At 35.8% G+C, this 14,887-nt stretch overlaps 1 pseudogene; it reads right to left on the minus strand.

The window, feature by feature from the left end:
• The window catches only part of LOC150067138 (small ribosomal subunit protein eS17 pseudogene), a 102,007-nt pseudogene extending 99,194 nt beyond the window's left edge, over positions 1–2,813 (minus strand).
• Positions 2,814–14,887: the final 12,074 nt, after the last annotated feature.

The raw sequence follows: 14,887 nt of genomic DNA on the forward strand, positions 1-14,887 counted from the left end.
ACATGGGATTATATCAGTTCTCTTGTATCTGCTTAAGTTTTCTGTGTGAACTATTATATGATCTATTTTGGAGTGTGTTCCATGTGCTGCTGAGAAAAATATATAAAGTTTTGCTGTTGGATGTGTACATCTGTTAAGCCCAGCTGGGTTATGGTGTCATTTAAGTTGATGGTGTCTTTGTTTAGCTTTTGTTGTGTTGACCTGTCATTTGGTGAGAGTGGCGTATTGATGTTTCCCACTATCATTGTGTTTGAGTCTATCTTGTTCTGTAATTCTAAGAGAGTTTGCTTGACAAATTTGGGTACTCCCATGTTGGGGGAGTAAATGTTTAGAACTGTAATATTGTGGGTATGGATTGTACCCTTTACTAATATGTAGTGGCTGTCTTTATCTTTATGTACTGATTTCACTGAGAAGTTAATATTTTCAGAGATTAAGATTGTTCCTCCTGCTTTATTTTCTGGTGCATTGGAGTGGAAAATTTTTTCCATCCTTTCACTTGGAGTTTGTTTCTGTCTTTGGCAGTGAGGTGGGTCTCTTGGAGGCAACATATGGAGTCTTGTTTCTTAATCCAGTCTGCTGTTCTGTGTCTTTGATTAGATTGTTCAGCCCATTCACATTTAGGGAAATTATGGAGAAGTGGTCAGTATCCTTTGTCATTATTTATTTTTACTTCTGAGTTTCTTTCTCTCTCTTTTTTCCCCTTTTGTGTTTAGTGATTTATAGGTGGTTGCTTCTTGATGGTGGTTCTTGCTGTTCTGCAATTTGTTCTTGATAATTTAATATTTTTTGTAATGCTGGTATGTGCATGTATTTATCTAGCTTCTCTTTGGTATGAAATATTCTTGTTTCTCCCTCAAATGTAAATGCTAGTTTTGCTGGATATATCAGTCTGGGTTGGCAGTTGTTGGTCTTCAGGTCATGAATGATATTTTTCCAAGCTTTTCTTGCATTTAGGGTTTGCGTGGAGAGATATGCAGTTATTCTAATTTTTTCCCATTGTAGTATAGCTCTTTGTTTTTGCAGCAGTTAAGATTAGCTCCTTGGCATTCAGGTGTAGTTTTTACTATGATGTGTCTAGACAAGTTCCTTCTAGCATCTTGCCTGTTCTGAAACCTTCAATAATGTGAGTATTTTCCCTTTTGAGGTTGGGGAAGTTCTCTGCTCTGATTTTGGTGAATCAGTGTTGCATTCCTTTATCGATAAACTCTGCCTTTCATCGATCCCTATTATATGAAGATTGGATTTCTTGCCTGCCTCTGCCAGGTCCTGGAGTTCTCTTTGGTGAATTCTGACTGATTTCTCCAGACTGATGATTCTCTGTTCCAGTTCTTGTGTTTTATCCTCCATTCCTGATATATTATTCTCTATTTCAGTCAATCTCTTGCTTAATGCATCCATTTTTGCTTGAATTGTGGATACTGAACTGATCATGTCCGCTGAGAGGGTATTAATATTTTCCTCCATTTCTCTTTTGAATTAGAGGAGCATTTTGGTAATTTCCTGCTTATGTTCCTGGAATTGTTTTTGGAATTCTGCTTTAATCTCTTTAGTCATGTCCACAATCATCCCCTTGAATAGAGTTATGTTTCGTGTCTCTTCAAGTGTCATTTCTTGGGATGGTTACATCTCTTTCATCCCTTCACTCTTGTTTCCTTTTGGGGTTTGTGTGGGACTTTGATTATTTGTGTATGTTGTAATTTGTCATTGCACTTTCCAAGGCATTGAAGACTGTTGTTTTAGGTTCGCTCTGTGTTTGGTAGATGGTAGTTTGGGACTGGTGGTTCTGGGAATCTGTGTATATGTGTGGTTCTAAGCCAAATTAGTTCCCCCGCTGACTAAGTCAGAGTTTGCAGCTTTTACAGGTGTGTCGGCTTGTTCCCAGAGGCTGTGTGCTGCTGCACAGCCAGCTCTCAGCCTAACCAGTGGCCCCACAGCAGGCCATAGGATGGAATTGTGCACTTTGGTCTCAGCTAGCCTGAGACCCTGTTTCCAGGGGCGGGGCCCACCTGAGGGCCTAGCCTTTGGGAGTTTCTGGGAACTCTCAGCTAAACCAGCCCAACTGGATTCTTCCCTATTCCCAGGGACGGGGCCCATCAGAGGACATGGTCTCCAATGGCAGAGTTGTTCCTTTCTGGCTCTCAGAGGACGAGCTAGGCTCCTGCTGCTCAGCACTTCAGTTCCCTGCTGTGTTTCAGCCACTTTGGCAGAGAGTCTTTCTGTGACTCCATGGAGGGCCCCTTGGTGCTGTCTTGCTGGAGGATCCCAGCAGGAGGGCGCCTCCTTTAGGTTTGGATCAGTTGGATGCTGGCTCCCAGACTATGCACACCCCCAACACGCTGTTGGAAGGCAGGGTCTCAGCGCCCCTCAGTCTCCAGTTTTAGTGGCCTTGGAGAGGAGGCTGTTGGGCAGGTGGGAGCAGGGACACCTTCGCCCCCTTTGATGGGATGTTGGCTCTCAGCACCTGCCCACCTGTCAGTCTGCAGTCAATAGCCTGAGGGAGGGGGTTTTGGGGGAAGGGACAGGATTCTAAATTCCTTGCCCCCTACACTTGCCAGTCTTTCTTGGTGGGGTGGGAGGGGTCTGGTTTAAGTTCTGTAGCTCGCCACCAGCTCTGCTTTCCCAATGGGTTTGGGGGAACCCACTGTGCTACTTACTGACAGGGTGAAATGTGAGCTGCTCCCTGGTGTTGGAGGGTCGTTCACTTCCCCTCTGATCTCCACCCAACTCCTGCGCTGGTTCCTGCATCTAGATTCCACCTCTTGCTGGCACAGCTGGAGTTCAGGGCTTCCTGGCCCAGCGCCCTCTACCATCTTTTGTAGCTTGGAGCCCAAGGCTAGGGGTGGGGGAGGGGTCCTCCCTTTTTGGATTCTTTGAGAACATTGGATATAAGCTTTATCTGGATTTCTTTTCTGGTTTGAGTCCTTCTCCATTGCTTCTTGAATTTGTTGTGGATTTCTTAAGGTAGTTGGCTTGTGGGATTCCCTGATTCTCTGTTTTTGTGGGAGAGAGCTAGGCTGGGTCCCTATTGTCTCGGTGCCATCTTCTGACCTTTAAAATATTTTTTAATAAGAATCAGTAAGGACCAATTACGAGCCTAATAATTTTGTACAGATATTTCCACCTAAAAATGATGCACAGAAATACTATTTTTCATTAAATTTTCAAATGAGTAAACATTTGAATCTCATAATAATTTGTTCAAAGTTATTGCCAAAGTCATCTTTCTTATTTTGAGTAATCCAGAAAAGGTAACATGGAGCTTGTTTTATAAACAATGTTACATTTAGGCAAAGGCACACATTAATTTTGTAGTGTGAGAGGCACAATATTAATATTATAACATGTGGTGGGATTAGCAAACACTGTCTGTAAAGAACTACATAGTAAATATTTTAGGCTTTTCCAGTCATAGTTTCCATAGCAACAACTCAACTCTGTGGTAGTATCATTAATCCAAAAGTAGACGACAACAAGCAAATGAGCTTGGTTGCTTCTAACAAATCTTATTTACAAAATAGGCAGTGGCCCAAATTCAGCATGTAATGGTCATTGATTGCCAACCCAAACAATGACACCAGTTGGTTATTGATACATTTTTTTTATGCTAGAAGAAAACTAGAACAAAACATCATTCTAGTTTAAAAATGCAATAATGGTTTAATAACAATTTAATAATGTAATAATTTTTACAGTAGCATCTATATGTCCTGAATGTATAACATATAACATATGTGTAGCACATTCAGATTTTATTAAATAAAAGTAATAATAGCATTGAGGATCCCATGTGGATTCTTGGCAGAAAAATCATCCTGTCCTACTTCTATAAATGGGTATATTCTCATCTCTCCCTTCAGTTTTGACATAATTTTATACCTCTATTCATATATATACATATATGCATATATATATATACTTTTTTTACGTTTTTTTATTGTAATTAGTAAAAGGGTTACATGATATTTGCCAGATAGAAGGTGCATTAATTCACATACATTGATACCCTTTCACATGTCTTGGTACCCATTCCCCTCCCCCCCACACCTCCCACCCGTCTTGGTTTTCCCCCTTTCCCTATCAAATTTCAAATATCCAAATACAAATAAATTCAATATATCAGATAACAAAGTGAGATACTATAACAATATGAGATAACCAAGGGACAGCAAAGGAGATGAGAGACAACATAGTACATTAAGGACATACTTTTTATGGTTGTCCTGTCTGCTTAGAGAATATATCCTTTAATGACTTTATGATCATATGCCTTACCCTCAAGTGTCCCGTATCTAAAATTCTTATACTAATTCAGTATTTCGTTCATTTTTTGTCTTCATGGCATAGCCTTTTATTCTTTCAGTTTATTCATATCATTATGATTAAAATAGATTACTTGGAAACAGCATATATTTTCAAGACTTTGAAAGATGGAAGACTTTCTTATTCTTTTCAAGATTAGGGGTGACATCACAAGGGAAGAAAGGAAGCTGAGTCTTGGGAGAATTTTTTTTTTTTTGGTGGCTACATTTCCCTTCTTCATGCCAGAGCAGAGTCCTCAACATTCTTCTGATTTTCCCTAGGTATGCTTCCCTATGTAATATTTGTGGGAGAAAAAAACATTGCCAGAAAATCTGGGACTCAAATGTTTATGACTCCCAGGATCTTGTAATTACACATATATTATGCAGTCAACTAAAAAATAAATTGCTGAATTATTTTACCAGAATATATATTTTTCCAAAGGCACCTGTCCGATTGAAGCTAGAGCTTAGATAAGATTTCACTTCAGTTCTTTGACCCATGTGTTACTTTTCCACAGATGCCATAAGCAATTAACAAATACTTCCTGTCTTAAAGAAACTTGTCTATTATCGTACAGTTCTATATGTCAGAAGTCTGCCATGAACCTCACTGGGTTAAAATAAAGGTACTCTTGGAATTTTTTGTATCTTTTCATTTTGGGTTGAACTTGTTTCTTCACCTTTTCCAGGTTATAGAAAAAATTCAAATTGACTAATGTCACATGTTTTCATCTTGAAAGTCACCAAGGTTAGACTAGGTTATTCTTTATTCCATCTTTTTTCTTCCACTTACCAAGCATGATATGTTAAACATGTTTCTCACAAGAGCAATAGACAGCATTAGAAATAGAATATAGTTGATAAGAAGAAGTTAGGAAAGACTGAAAGGAAATTTGACATTAATTTATTCCAAATTTATTAATTTGACAGTTAATATAGCATGATCTGTACATAGGAGATGTCCTGGTGATTATTTCTAAACATGTTTAAAATATGTAAGCATATTTGATTAGAGAGTTATTGGCATGATCATTCTGATTGCATGGTGGTATTCAAAATGGTCAGAAATGTATGATTATAAAATAAGAGAGTGTAGACATATATGTGTGTGTGTGTGTGTGTGTGTGTGTGTATTCTCCCTGCCATAATTATGGCTTAGAGGTGCTCAGAGCATGAAAATACTACTTTAATTGTCTCATATAATTTTCAAAATCATCCACTATGTGGGCTTCTAAATCCCAGGGAAGACCTTCATCATTAGCCTCCATAAATTTACAGGTAATGTATACACAGAAGAATTAAGGATATGTAAATATTTGAGATTGGGAACACCTTTACCTTAGGTGATTTACCACATACTCATATACATATACCATATACCTCATGTGGTGGTATGCAATAACAATTTAAAATATGTTTAAAGAAAGGGAAAAATGAATATCTTTTTGGTATGCCAGGAATTCATTTGATTCAGTAACTCTGTAGAGCTGGGTGGCTGGTTCATATTCTTCAGTGACGTGATGTAATGGTGTTCTTGGAAAAATAAGTTAGCTTAACAAGCTGACCTGCTAATTCAAGATATGTGAATACTGCATGAGATGTTGTATTAATTGGGTCTTTTGATTGCTCAAACTGAAATGAAGGGCTTCTCAGTGGAATTTTGGACTTTTCTTATAGCATTTTTCAGTTTAACCTTACTCAATGGAAGGTCTTGGCTTGAAATGAATTCTCAATTTGCTCTGAGTTTACCTCCCAAGTATATTACTAAAGCCCATTCATGATTAGGGCCATGTGCTAAACAGTTACAGAAATGAAAGTGGGGCTATGGAGACATTGAGGAATCATACATTTTAATTCAAGGGCAGGGGAAGGAACCAAGATGACCCAAAGGCTTCTTTAAAACAGAAATTTAGATGACCAAGAATACACAAGAAGAATTTACATGTTCAAGCTTTTGTTTTTATAAGAAAATCAGTTATATATATAATTTAATTTGCACAATACATATTTCATTTATACAATGATTATATGTATTTATATAATATATATTTAATTTATACAATAAAGATCACAGAAAAATTAAACATAAAATCAAAGAAAGGATGTTACAATATTAGCACCTGCATCTTGACTAAATCCTACTTTTTTGCTTTTGAATGTGACACAAAATAAATGCAAACCATATGTGTGCTCCAATGACATCTCAAAAGCTAATTTTTAAGAGGAGTCATACAGAACTGTTTTTATTTTTTCCCATTACTATAGTTTAATTTCAGGGACTAGAGCTTCCACACAGATGTTTCTCTATCACTTATGCCACATTTTTTTGGCTTGGCTTTTTTGTTCATTAGTTTGGAGATTGAGTCACATAGACTTTTTGCCTGGGCTAAGCCTCAGCCATGATCTTCCAGGTCTCAGCCTTCCGAATATTTTTAATTACAGGCCTCCTGAACAACCAGCACTTGGCTCAAAATATCATTTTTAATTATGTATTTCTATGCATGTGAAACAATATTTTGCACAATGGCATGTATTACTCCTCTAATGATAGATAAGTATTTAAGGCTGATGTTTATTAGCATATGCAGACTATAACCTTAAAATTGCATGCTAAGTTTTAACTGCCTGGAGAAGCATGTTTTCTTTGTACAATTAAGATACAGGGGAAAAAAATTTGCCACTATTTTCAAAATGGATCAAGCAGACTTGTCAGACATCTCAGATGCCTAAATGCTCTTTGGTGAACATTAAAAGGCCATCTCAGTCCTTGTTTAGACATTATTGATTTTATATTACTAAAGTAGATGAAAGACCCACTGGGGGAATATGACTGCATAATTACTACAATGACCTAGCCATCTAATACTACTGCAGGAAAACACTGTGTGATAAAAAAAATCAATGTAAAACATACATTTATCCTCCTGAAACTTCTTGAGTGTAGTGTGCAGGAGGGGAAATCACCAGATATGAACAGCGATAGTTAATAAATATAACATCAGAAATAAAAGCAATCTTTATTAACTCTATGTTCAAGTGACTCTTCCTGAGTGAATTCAGGAGTTACTTGGCTTATCCCCATTAGAATCGACAAATCAATAACTTCTGAGGTTAAAAAAATAAAGAGCATTTTGAAAACAAAATTTTTCCTTTATGCCAGGAATGTAGCTTTCCAAAACTACTCATGATGCTTTTCTCCATTTTTGTTTATGTATAGCTTTTTAGCATGTGTCCTGAGTATAGTAAATAAGAGCATCATCAACAGAAGCTGTACATGTTTATCTTTCCTTACATCTTCTATCTCCTGTCTTTACCTGTCTTTCACTTTCTCTCCTCTTTCTTTTTCCCCTTCTCCCCATTTCTGCTTCTATCTCCCCCCCTCTCTCTCCTTCCCTCTCACTCTCTCTCTCTCCCTTCTCTGTCTCCCCCCTCTCTGTCTCTCTCTCTGTCTCTCTCTCTGTCTCTGTCTGTCTGTCTGTCTGTCTGTCTGTCTGTGTCTGTCTGTCCGTCCGTCTCTCTCTCTCTCTCTCTCTCTCTCTCTCTCTCTCTCTCTCTCTCTCTCTCTCTCTCTCTCTCTCTCTCTCTCTCTCTCTCTGACACACACACACACACACACACACACACACACACCCCTAGCCTCTGTCATAATCAGAGATTAGAGATTGAAAATAGGACTTCATGTTTAGCAGGCAAGCACTCTATAGCTGAACTGCATCTCACCCCCGGCTATCTTCATTATAGCTTCTCCATCTTAGTGATACTCACTGTATCATCTGATCCAAGAACAGAAAACTGTTCCTGGATACTGATTATATTGATCCTTTACTGGATGGACTTACCAAGAACAAATGAATCTTGAACTTCATGTCACCCTCAAAGGAATCTATCAATATTCTTATGCATTTTTGCAAAATTTACATTAATAAAATTAAGGTAATTCTAATTATATAAAATAATTTTATCATTCTAAATAAGGAAAACATTTTACATTCATGAATTTGTTTTATTTCTTTACAAAGGATACCCCCGACTAATATTAGCCTGGGAAATCATAAATTCAAGACATTCTCCTGCTCCTGCAGGGGACCAGAAAAAAAATGGCCAGTGTAAGTTAATTGGCAGAAGAGCAAGTGACATCTTACTACAATGACAACATGTAGTTATGTTCTGAATGACCCCTAATCGACCAAGTTGGATCACAGATGAAACAATATCACATTGTGATGCTTCCAAGCAAAACTACAATTTACCATTATAACTGACCTTGGTAGAATTTTGTTATAAAAACGCAGTATATCATTGCTGTATGATACCACCCTTTCTGCAGCCACAGCTTCAATTCCTATTATGTCTATGTACTCACACAATGATGTAAGTTAAAGTTTCTCCCATTGAGTATTGTCTACAAGAGAGAATTCCTTGGCAGAATTATCTCCAGCATATTCTGTGAAATACCAAGTTTACATCCTAAACTGTTTGTATCTGCATGTATGTTTGTAGCTAGATGATATATGTTAGCTGGTGTGAAGTCATTCCATGAGAGCCAACATTCCAATGGCAAAGCTTCTGTCTGGCTGCCTGCCTGGCACCTGCCCACTAATGACAACCCAGATTCCCATTCACAATGCAGTCTCCATCTTCTTTCAGGTTATGAACACTTTCTTTCTGGGTCAAGAAAACTTTCATTCTTAGCTACGAATACTTTTTACCTAATTCATGTGTCTATATCATATACTCATATCGACAAGTCCTCCTCTTGCTGGTTGAGAACCAATGTAATTTATTCTTTAGTTCATGTATTTCAGGAATATTAAGTGAGCATATTTTGGATCTTTAACAAGATAACTGTTAAGCATCTTTAAAGCATCTTAAACCTGGCAGACAATAGTGAAAATTCAGCTTCCAACTTGGAAACAGTCCAAAGAAAATCTACTTGTCACACTCAGAGAAATGAAAGCTTCATCTTTTAGGAAAGATTTGGGGATAGGGGATAAAACCAACACAAGGGTGAAAGATACTTCTGATTAATAAGAATCTGTGCAATATAAAATACCCGTAAATATTTAAAAATTCTGTGAGATAAATTAGGATTAACCAGGGTCATAATATTATTAATTAAATATGCATCTCAAGATTTTGCATCAGAAAATTGAGTACAGCTTTAGATTCACACCCAGAGAAATCTTTTGTTTACAGTAACCCAATGATTGAGTTAGGGGAATCAATTATATCAATTTTTTCTCTATAACATATCCAACATACATAGATATGTGTATGTATATCTATCCTATCATTATTTCTGACTATCTGATGATAGAAATATCTCCTTCACTCCTTAAATAAGTAGAATTAGAGGGCTGCAAATCAGAGTATAAAAACTCATAGAAAATATTGATAAATTTTTAATCAATTAGCCAACATCAAAAGTTTATTAATTATAGTATATGATTTTAAGAGCTGAATTATATACTATTTAGAATGTTAGCAATCAGACTCAACTACAATACTACTAAATGTTTACATCCTAGTTATACAGGTTGTATTGTTTAACTGTTATGCAGTTATCTACAAAGTTCTCTATTACATAACTCGACATACTTCCATAACATCTCTGATAAATAATTTCTAAATATGAATATAGATATAAAGAAAGGTCTGCCAAGGTGGGAGTTTGGCCTAGTGGTAGAGTGCTTGCTTAGCATGCACAAAGCCCTGGGTTCGATTCCTCAGTACCACATACAAATATTAAAAAAAAAGCTGGAAGTGGTGCTGAGGCTCAAGTGGTAGAGCTCTAGCCTTGAGAAAGTCCGAGGACAGTGCTCAGGACCTGAGCTCAAGCCCAGGACTGGCAAAAAAGGAAAAAAAAAACAGGTCTGCCATTGCTGAACACTTTCTGCATATTCTAAACTGCAGAATCTAAATTAAATAAATTGACTCTGGTATGAAGGACCTCTTTTTTAAAATCTCACTTCCATTCCTGTTTTGTAGGGCAAAGAAGGCATTTTAAGAATCCTGAAATAAACAAGACAAATACAAATAATTCCCCCAAAGCCATGGTGCTGAATGTACCTTGATCAGCCACATCTTGTTTCCTCAATAGCAGAATGCTCTTGCTTAGTTTTTTCTCCTTGTGGATGGTGCTCTATAACTTTGGTTCATTTCCTCATTTCTAATTTTTTATTTTTATTTATTTTGCCAGTCCTGGGGCTTCAACTCAGGGCCTTAGCACTGACCTTGGGCTTTTTTCTCAAGGATAGCACTCTACAACTAGAGCCAAAGCACCACTTCCAGCTTTTCTATGTATGTGGTACAAAGGAATAAAACCTGGGTCTCTGTGCATGCTGGGCAAGCACTCTACCACTACGCCAAACTCCTGGCCCATCTAGCCTTTTGCTCATTAATTGTAGATTAGAGTCACATGGATATGATTTCTAAGCTGGCTTTAAACTAGGAAGCCTTTTGCATAGGTAGGATTTCAGGTGTGAGATACCAGTCCCAGGCTTCCTCTTTCTTTGTAAAATGTTTTAATTCTCATTATGCTATTTTTCCTGTGCATATTTATAAACTTGTATAATATTTACCCTCATTACCCTTTTCTTTCCCTCTCCTTCATCCAATAGTTCTCCCCTTGTACCAAAACTTCTTTTAAAATCATAGCATATTATTTTATATTCAGGATAAAGTCAGTGTTGTCAGGCATAATAATTAAAAGAAAAATAAACCAAAGCATGGAAAGAAACCAACACATATGATAAAAACTAAACTAAACAACAATGGACATTTCTGCTTTCCTGAAGCAGCATTGGATACATTTCTAACTCTAGGCATTTCTGCTTCTTTGACCAGGGCAGCTGTGTTTGTTTGGTTTTATTTTTTTTCCTCTCTGAACATGTTGTAGCAGAGAAGGCTATTTAGAGCCGGGTCTTTGAATAGTCTTCCCTGCTGACTTGAATTCAGGATGGTGCTTACATGTCAGTGGTCCTGCTGCTGTGGGAACTGAGTGCAGGGATCACTCTCAGACTTTTTCTGCTGGTTATGTCTGGGAATTCTCAGCCTCAACCTCTCCTAGGTCCCAAGGCCCTCTGTGATGGTTCACAGCCGGTAATTTCCAAGTAGCAGTATTCCTTATGAATCTTTCTGATCCTCTCTGTAGGTACCCCATGTAGTCTGTAGTCAAGACATGCCAGACAGTGCATGGACTTTACTTGAACCTATTTGCCTTAGCCTTGTACTTGTCTGTCTTAGTGCCTCAAAATTTGGTTCTAATATTTGTTCTAAAAATTAAACCACATCATGCTCTTTACATCATTAATAAACAGTGCTAAGCAATGTTTATTTCTGGGTGAAAGTCATTCCTATTCGTTTTCTATATTGACTGCTCACTGTGCAAAAAGCTTAGTCTTTAGAATAAATTTAATTGAACAATGAAATATTAAAGCTCAAGGTGCTAGGTTTAATAATATGATGATATCTAATTGCCTGCGTTTATACTTATTCTGACATGACCAGTTGTACACAAGAGGACACCTAGGAAGATAATGGTGACCCTTACTTCTATTAAGAAAGAGATGACGTTGATGGGTTATTGCATATAAATGTCCCCAAACATACTATTACAAATCAAGAATAATGATATGTTGTAGCTTAGAGGTTAATATTCCTGGTTAAATCTACTTTAAATTCTAAGCAGATAAGTTTAAAAATAATAATGGAAATGAGATGCCACCAATTTTATTCATTCTTCTTGGTAAAATTAACGTGGACTAAAACTTTTCTTTCAGAGAACAATAGTAAATTGAGAGATTCCCCAAGATTACTCTGGTTATCTAAATGTGGATATAGAGAGCTCAGAACCAGGGAGTAGGTAGTGTAGAAAAAATATTATACATAAGGTCAAATTATATGGAAAAGAATTATAAATAGGATGGAATCTAATTTTTATCATTAGTCATTCAGTTGTTCCAGTTTGTTACTGATCAGTCTATGCAAGTCTTATAATGAACAATTCACATCACATTGCCTATAAATGTTCTTTCTCTTCCTAAAATACCGCACCCCAAGAACCCATAGAATACCCATTAGAGAAAACAGTTAATTATTCTAAAATTAGGGTAACAGATATGCATTTTAGATTGCTGTCCCATTCAGATCACATATTTGTACATTTTACATGAGTTTTTTGATTTTATGACTATAATACTTTATAAAATAATGATTTAGAAGCATCTATACATAAAGTGAGTAGCATATATGAATTTAATAGTATGATATCTAATATATAGCATATGTTGTTATTAATGTATTATATGTACATATATATACTTATATATTATACATGTGTAAAACATTTTCCAAGTCATATATCTACATTGTGAACATACATATTCTAAATATGTATGTATTATATTCTAAATATGATATGTTTCATATTATATTCCTTTTGCTTGTTACATAGTACTATATATTTATTATAAAAAAGCATATAAAAGTATACTAATATATATTGTAGAGTTTATATTTGCATGTTCATGTATGTGTGACTCCTATTTATGTTGTTTAATTCAACTAATTCACTAAAATTATTACATCCATTTAGGTATTTGATACAAGAGCTTAATGATTAAGTTGAATTCTTAAATAAGTTGCTGGTGATTGGATAAATGTACTAGAAAATAATTTAACAATATTACAATAATGCTCAATATTTTCCATAACTATATGTATGTGTTCAATACTTTGAAAACATCAGTCCATGTGCCTCATTCTAACTTAACAGCTCTCAGAAGTCAGGGTTACATATATTCTGAGTTTTTCCAGCAAGCGTGTGAGCTAGTTTCATGTGTAACTTTCATGTACAAGCCTTAACAATAATTGCATTGCTTAACCATAACCCCTTTTCTAAATCACTAACTTGGCAGAACTCAAGTATGTGCTATTCCATCAATCTTACAAAATAGATATTGAACAAATATTTACCATTAAAATATCTGTTATTGTATAATCCTACAATCCATGAGTATTTGGAGATCTATGTTTTGTACTTCATAGTGTAATTGAGCCTAAGATTTACACATACAAAAATACAAACACACACATATATTAAAAATAATGTATTGAAAGTCTCAAATTCTTGTTTATTTTGTTATCACACATGGTGCTATTAAGGACACAGGAAATGCAGTAAACCTGTGTTAATTCCATTGTCATGTAACATAGTTACAGAAATTTTATATTAGACATAAAACTAAAAATGAGTATTTAGAGCTTTGGCCTTTCAAACAGTGTTATGGGAATATACATTGACAATACACTTCCAAAGAAATAATTTTCAGTACATAAAAAGCATATTATAATTCTTTAACATATTTGATACCATACTCCTACTTCAGAAAATAAAACATAGAAAATATGTAGGAGAATAGTCATTTTTTGGAAAAAAAACATTGAAATACCAATGTTCTGGAGTAGAATATGGTTAAAATAAACAATTGTCCATGGAGTGAAATATTATAAAACTATTTGAGTAATATTGGAGAAATAGTTAACAGAATTATTGATCTAGATAAAGAGAAAGATCTAGAACAGAACTGTAAATAATGTCTAATCTAAGTCCCTTTAAAATATAATCATATATACCAAAACCAGACAGAAATACATCAATATGCATTATAGTGATTTCTAGTAAACCTTAAAAATTAACATGTTTTACAACTAGACACAGACAGTTACTATAAATGTCTTTGCAAAGAAAACATGTCAACAAAGGGAGACTAATAAGGCTCTTGATTTTTCATATACAGATTGAGAATTGCTAAAGTGAAATTTTGAAATTTGAAAATGTTCCAAGATCTAAAACCTTGGAGCACGAATATAATGTCACAGAGGGAAACTTTTACCTCAAGGAACTCTATTTCATTCAAAAAAAGTATTTAATTAGTTTAATAAGTTTAATAAAATTCTCCCAAGTCTATGTTAAGATGTCCATGAAGCATAATGAATTTTACGTTGAGATTTGGAGATCTTCTGCAATATGTCTCATATGCAAGCATTCCAAAATCTAAACACTTCAGTCTTTTGAATTAGCTATAAGAAACCTACACATGAATTCCAAAATCTACCATCAGGAGGGATATCTCTTTTCTTGGACTCATATTCAATTTCTGTAAATATTCAGTACTGAAATGTCATTATACTATATTCGTGATAACACATTTCTTTTTTCTGATTTAGAAGATGTAAAATCAAGGATCCCAAGCGTGTGTGTGTGTGTGTGTGTGTGTGTGTGTGTGTGTGTGTGTGTGTACTGAGGCTTGAACACATGGCCTCACTCTTGCTTGGCTTGTTTACTCAATGCTGATGCTCTACTGTTTGAGCGATTCCTGCACTTATGGTTTTGTGATAGAGACACAAGTCTCTTGGGCTGTTTGTCCCCTTTGACTTTGAAATAAGATCCTTGGATCCCCAGCTCCTGAGTGACTACCATTACAGACACGAGTCATTGGCTCCTGGCTAAAATTGCCGAATCTTAAGATTAGAAAAGGCATACAAGTATTGCAACCATATTCTCACTTTCTCACTTGCTA

This window comes from Megascapheus bottae, chromosome 2 (genome assembly GCF_031878675.1).
Source record: "Megascapheus bottae isolate mThoBot1 chromosome 2, mThoBot2.hap1, whole genome shotgun sequence".
NCBI lineage: Eukaryota > Metazoa > Chordata > Mammalia > Rodentia > Geomyidae > Megascapheus > Megascapheus bottae.